Raw genomic sequence first — 6,124 nt, forward strand, 5'->3', positions numbered from 1 at the left:
TTTAAGCCAACTTTTTCACTCTCCACTTTCACTTTCATCAAGAGGCTTTTGAGTTCCTCTTCACTTTCTGCCATAAGGGTGGTGTCATCTGCATATCTGAGGTTATTGATATTTCTCCCGGCAATCTTGATTCCAGCTTGTGCTTCTTCCAGCCCAGCGTTTCTCATGATGTACTCTGCGTATAAGTTAAAGAAGCAGGGTGACAATATACAGCCCTGACGTACTCCTTTTCCTATTTGGAACCAGTCTGTTGTTCCATGTCCAGTTCTAACTGTTGTTTCCTGACCTGCATACAAATTTCTCAAGAGGCAGATCAAGTTGTCTGGTATTCCCATCTCTTTCAGAATTTTCCACAGTTTATTGTGATCCACACAGTCAAAGGCTTTGGCATAGTCAATAAAGCAGAAATAGATGTTTTTCTGGAACTCTCTTGCTTTTTTGATGATCCAGCGGATGTTGGCAATTTGATCTCTGGTTCCTCTGCCTTTTCTAAAACCAGCTTGAACATCAGGAAGTTCACGGATCACATATTGCTGAAGCCTGGCTTGGAGAATTTTGAGCATTACTTTACTTAGCATGTGAGATGAGTGCAATTGTGCAGTAGTTTGAGCATTCTTTGGCATTGCCTTTCTTTGGGATTGGAATGAAAACTGACCTTTTCCAGTCCTGTGGCCACTGCTGAGTTTTCCAGATTTGCTGGCATATTGAGTGCAGCACTTTCACAGCATCATCTTTCAGGATTTGGAATAGCTCAACTGGAATTCTATCACCTCCACTAGCTTTGTTCGTAGTGATGCTTTCCAAGGCCCACTTGACTTCACATTCCAGGATGTCTGGCTCTAGGTCAGTGAAAAGCTGGTAGAATGTGTTGTTAAAAGACCCGCACTGCAAGGAAGGCCAAAGGCAGCTCCTTTGGCTGAAGTAAGATGGTACCAATAAAACCCAGCTCTATAGCACAGAATGAGGAATGTTGGAAATGGCAAAAGTATGGTGAAATATAAAAGATTATTTGTTCTTAATTTTTAAAAAGTCAATTGACTGTTTAAAGCAAGATTGTAGCAATGTATTCTAGGAATTTTAATACATATAGAAATAAAATATATAATAATAGTAGTAAAAAGGATGATAGTACATGAAGCATAATGATATATGTTTCTTACCTTATATTTTAAATTGTATAATATTGATTCAGAGTAGACTGTGCTAATTTAAAGACATTTGTTATTACAGTTCTTAAAGTGAATACTTAAGAGACCACTTGAAAGAGGAAATGATAAGCCAATGCAAGGCTGACAAAGACTCAAATAATCCAAATGAAGTCAGAAAAGGAGGGAAAAGTGAAAAAGGACAGATGGGACAAATGTAAAATAAAAATCAAGATGATAGACCTTAAAATCAACTATGTCAAAATAATTGTATTAAACACAATTTAAAGGCAGAGATTATCAGCCCACAGGGGAAAACTCCCCAGTCATATGCTATTTGTAGGATAAACATGTTAAATACTGAGACACTGTTAGGTAAAAAGTAAAAAAGATGGGAAAAAACACACAATGAGAGCACTAATCAAAAGGAACTCTTGTGACTATATTAATATCAAAGCAGTGTTAAAGAAAAGATTGTCAAAGATAAAGAGGGATATTTCAGAATGCAAAAATAATGAAGTCAACAAGAAGATAAAACAATCATGAATCTATATGCACCTAGAGTTTCACAATATATAAAGTAAAATGTGATAGACAATTTCACAATTAAATTTGGAGATTTTAACACTTATCTTCTACTAATTGATAGAACTAGTAGACAAAAAAGATCAGTAAGGATATAAATTTTTTTTTTTATACAACACAGTCAACCAACTTACTCTGATGCTTTTAGAACACTGCAGGTAACACCTGGAGGACGCATGTTATTTTACATGCGTATAAAACATTCATCAAGACAGATCATATACTGGAACACACAGGCTTTGATAAATTTGATTAATCAAATGATCAAATCATAAGAGTATATTTTCTGACCACCATAGAATTAAATTACAAGCCAATAATAAAAAGACATCTAGAAAATTCCCAAGTATTGGACATTATGGAAAACACTTCAGGTTACCCACAGGCCTCAGGTCAAAGAAAATTTCTAAAAATATCTCTATGTGAATGAAAAACAAAACAAAAACAACACCTTAAAGGTTGTGGGATGGAGATAAAGCAGGTGCAGAAAAGAAGAAAGGAAGAAAGCGAATTATGCACATTTCCATATTAAGAAACCTGATAACAAAGGAGCAAAAGAAATCCAAAGTTGATTGTTTAAAAAAAATTAACAAAATTGGTACACTCCCAGCAAAACTTATCAAGGGTGGTGGTGGGGAATCTACCTATATCAGGAATAAAAATGTGGACATACTACAGGTCTTATAAAGGCCTTTTCCCGGCGACCCCACCCAGATAACCAGGACTGTCAGCGGCTTCTGAGACGTAGTCTAGCCAGGCCTGGCCTCACAACCTGTTCCTCTGCACTTGCAGAGGGAGCAGAGCCTTCCTGACCATCAGTCACTGTGTTGTGCAGCTCCTGACAACATGCCTGGAGTGGCATTCCGGCTGTGGCCCCCAAGTTGGGGGCCTGTTGACTGCTATGCCACTGGCCTCCTGTGTACATAGAGACCCAGGCCCACCACGGTCTGCTGTCCCCTCCCCCACGACAGCTTGGCCAAACCCCTTTCTTAGTACAGGCTTCCTCTATTGCTGTGCTCATAGGCAGATAGAGAAGGCTGACCCTGAGGGACACAGAGCCACTGCTGTTTTCAGAAGGATGCTCTGCTGTTTTCAGAAAAATGGAGGCCTGAGGACTTCCTGGAGGAAGTGACATGTAAGCCAAACTAGCAGGGTTAGGGAAGTGGGGCAAGGGCAGTGCATGTGGCCTGACAGGTCAGAAGGAAGGCACAGCTAGCTTGAACTTGTCCTCAGGAGTCTTGGAGGGACTTTCAGCAGGGACACGGCCTGGTTAGCTCAGTGACCATGGAATGCTACTCTCTGGGAAGAGGGGAGGTGAGTGAACTGGGAGAGGCTGGGACAGGGAGCATAGAGAAGAGGCTGGGCAGGGTCCCGGGTCTGAGCCAGGCCTCAGCTCCGGTACTGTCCCAACCGTCTCCCCTGCCCCCACTATTACTCTCACCTGCAGGGAAGGAGGTTAGAGGGTCCTGGGGGAACGGCAGGAGCTGTCTCCTCAGGCATCCTGTCCATAGCGTGAGAGAGCATGGTGAGCCCGGGGCTGAGGCCCTGAAAGCTGCCCTCTTCCAGATGTCCTGACTGGGCCAAGGCAGCAGGGTGGGGGTCCCCTTCTCCCCTCCCACTCAGGGCACAGATGCAGGCTCTGCCCCTTGGAGCCCAGAGGACACTGGTTTCGGACAGAATCTGTACTGAAGTGTGGGCAGTAAGGGCTGAGGGGTGGGGAGGCCATACGCCTTCAGTGTGCAGGCTGAGCTCGGCAGGACCTGGGGGTCTGGGGAAGAGGCTCTAAGACCAGTCACTGCTGAAAGGGCAGGACCACTGGAGGCCTCTGCCCAGCACTGTGCCCAGATGAGACTAGTGCTAGCGTTGCCTTAAAAGGGCCCAGAAGGGCATCCAAAGGTTTGGGGCAGGCGCCCTGTCCTCCCCTGCTTGCCCTGCTCCCTGGGAAGGATTGTTTCCTGCTCTTCTAGTTAGTGGCCCTGGGAGGCCTGAGGGCCATGTTGTTCCCTAGCTCAAAGCCTACCCTTCTAGGATGAAGTCCAAACTCCTTGACATGTTTACTCAAGTCTGCTTTGCAGCTTCTGCCTCACTTCCACAACCTCCAGTTGGAGCAGCCCTAACTCTGAGCTTCCCTGGTAGCTCAGCTGATAAAGAATCCTCCTGCAATGCAGGAGACCCTGGTTTGATTCCTGGGTCAGGAAGATCCTCTGGAGACAGGACAGGCTACCCATGCCAATATTCTTGGGCGTCCCTAGTGGCTCAGATGGTAAAGAATCTGCCTGCAATGTGGGAGACCTGGGTTAAATCCCTGAGTGGGAACATCCCCTGGAGGAGGGCATGGCAACCCACTCTAGTATTCTTGCTTGGAGAATCCTCATGGACAGAGGAGCCTGGCGGGCTACAGTCCATGGGGTCCCAGAGTTGGACACGACTAAGCACACAGTACAACTCTTTAAGAGCTCCCTCCTGCTGCTGGGAGCTCTTATCCTTCACAGCTCTCCCCGCCCAAGGCTGGGCCACCTGGGACCCAGATATCTTACTAGCTGGTTTGTGCCTACACTGTGTGGGTGCTGACTTTAGTGAAATAAAATGGGAAATTCATTCACACGTCTTGTAACTCTTTTCTGTGGACAAAATTAATTGGGGGTGGGGGTTTGGGGAACGCTTCAGTCTCTTCTGGGCCCTGCAAGCCTCTCCAGTGTCAACCTGCACCATTATCTTTGATCTCTCTATGCTGGCCACATTGACCTTCTTTCCATCTGCATACATCCTTTCAGTCCCAGGGCCTCTGCACCTGCTATTAGTGTGTCTGGAATTCTCATACATTCCTCCTATACGTAGATAACACCTACTCATCCCTGCCCCAGAAAAACCTTTGACCTCTCTGATTAGGTCAAATGCTCCTTTAGGAAATGCCCTTACATTGTGTCTTTTCCTATGTGGACCTGTCACAGTGTATCTTTACTGTGTGATTACTATGTCAGTCTCCCTCATGCAAGAGCTTGTCAGAGGGAAGGACCCTGTCTGGTTCTGTCCAACCTTGTGTTCTCCAGCCCCCAGCACATTGCCTAGGGTCCTGAAAGTTCTCAGCAAATATTTCATGAGTGAACGGGTGGGTGAAAGGGTGGATAGTCCCAGGCAGCAGTTCTTGGCTGAGCATGTCAGTGATTCCTCTAGAAGTGACTCCTAGAGAAACTCAAAGGTTTTGTCCAAAGAACTGAGAGGACGGACTGCCGTGTGCCATGTGTTTACCCAGGGCTGTCTATAAAGAATCTAGTTCCTCCTCCCTCCTCTCCATTTCCGGGCCATAGATTCAGCCCCAGCCTAACAGTAATGCTCAACTCTGTAACAGCTGCTTTCATCTTCCGGGCTCCACCCTTAGACTGTCACTGTCTCCGCAGGGGCGGTGCTGCCCCTAGAAGTCACTGCATCATCTCCTTCTAGAGGCTAGACAGTCAAGTCAAAGAAGGGCTCATTGACTCTGGGTAAGGCAACTATGGGCTCTGTGGGAGGAAGAAGCCTGTGTCCGGTTACAAAATCAGCAGCTCCTACAAACTGCGCACGGCTCTGATCCTTCAGTGCCCGGGTCTTCAACGACAACGGTTTCGCAGGGCTTCCCGAACTTACAGGAAAGAGGGCACTTCCCGAGCCACACAGCTGAGAAGTAAAGGTGAGAGAACTCAACTCTGATGGCTCCAGAACCCAGGACTCTAGCCATCTGGTTCTCATAAATCGGTACCCTTCTGACGTTTTCGTAGCAACAACAGCTTCCCTGCAGATGAGGAGAAGCCGGGAGACTATTCCCATTCGCCACAGTAGGAAGCTGAAGCTCAGCGAAGAGCTACGGGGGCAGAGGGCAAGCCTGCAAGGACACTAACCCTCTAGCGCCCGAGCCAGATCCGCGCCCCCTCCCCCGGCGCTTGCGCACTGCGGCCCCATTTCCCCCCGCCCCCCGCCCGCTTAACCCCGCCCCCACCGCCGGGGTTTTCAAATTTGAAACCTGCTCCTTTTCCCGCCCGAACTTGTTGACCAGCGGCGGGAGAGGGAGGAGCCGCGCGCAGCCAATAGTGCCTCAGAGGCCCTCCTGCTCCGCCCACAAGGTGACGTCAGCGAGCCACAAGCGGTGGAGAGCAAATGGGCGAGGGTGTCAGCCGGCCCCGCCTCCGCGGCGCCCACGTGCAGCGGCAGAGCCCGGGGCCTCGGGTGGACCACCCGCCCCCAGAGCACCATTCAGCGTGCGGGCTTTTGGTCACCAGTACTGGGTTGGAGACTGAGGCCCAGAAACACCAAATGATCGGCTCGGGGTCGCTGAGCGAAGCGGCAAGACGCAGCACCCCAACTCCAGCCCGGGCGTTCGCCCGAGGGCCGGGCCTAAAGCCGACGTTGGTGGAAGCCCT

The 6,124-nt window shown here is 48.2% G+C and overlaps 1 protein-coding gene across 1 annotated transcript in view; it reads left to right on the forward strand.

The window, feature by feature from the left end:
- The first annotated feature begins 4,879 nt into the window (after positions 1–4,879).
- Positions 4,880–6,124, forward strand: part of MXD3 (MAX dimerization protein 3) — a 5,751-nt gene continuing 4,506 nt past the window's right edge. Inside the window, exon 1 of the mRNA XM_010846561.1 lies at positions 4,880–5,397. The gene's annotated coding sequence lies outside the window, so the exon portion shown is untranslated. The remainder of the gene's footprint in view (positions 5,398–6,124) is intronic.

This window comes from Bison bison, unplaced genomic scaffold (genome assembly GCF_000754665.1).
Source record: "Bison bison bison isolate TAMUID 2011002044 unplaced genomic scaffold, Bison_UMD1.0 scf7180017864238, whole genome shotgun sequence".
Taxonomy (NCBI): domain Eukaryota; kingdom Metazoa; phylum Chordata; class Mammalia; order Artiodactyla; family Bovidae; genus Bison; species Bison bison.